Below are 579 nucleotides of genomic sequence, written 5' to 3'. Positions count from 1 at the left end.
TCATATTATATATTTTATATGATAAATAGATACAGATCTTTGAAAAAATTTAAGCTTTCAAAGATAAACATAACTCCAATCTCTGCCGGTAGGAATCAACACTGGTACAAACTTTCTAGAGAATAATATAAAAATTTGTATCAAAAGACCTAAAATGACCGGGCATAGTGGCTCATGGCTGTAATCCCAGCACTTTGGGAGGCCAAGGAAGGTGGATCACCTGAGGTCAGGAGTTCGAGACCAGCCTGGCCACGGCGAAACACGTCTCTACTAAAAATACAAAAATTAACTCAGTGTGGTGGCACATGCCTGTAATTCCACTTACTTGGGAGGCTGAGGGAGGAGAACCACTTGAACCCAGGAGGCAGAGGTTAAATGAACCGAGATCACACCATTGCACTCCAGCCTGGGGAACAGGAACAAAACTCCATCTCCAAAAAAAAAAACAAAAACAGGCCTAAAATATACTCACCTTGAGTCAAAAAAAAATCCCAATTCTGAAATTTATACATACATATATATATATATATGAGGACACATAAATATACAAGAATCAAAAGGTCAGCTGTAACTATTATA

The sequence above is a fragment of the Colobus angolensis genome, unplaced genomic scaffold (genome assembly GCF_000951035.1).
Source record: "Colobus angolensis palliatus isolate OR3802 unplaced genomic scaffold, Cang.pa_1.0 Scaffold61, whole genome shotgun sequence".
Lineage (NCBI taxonomy): Eukaryota > Metazoa > Chordata > Mammalia > Primates > Cercopithecidae > Colobus > Colobus angolensis.
Note: the sequence above shows the minus strand (reverse complement) of the source record.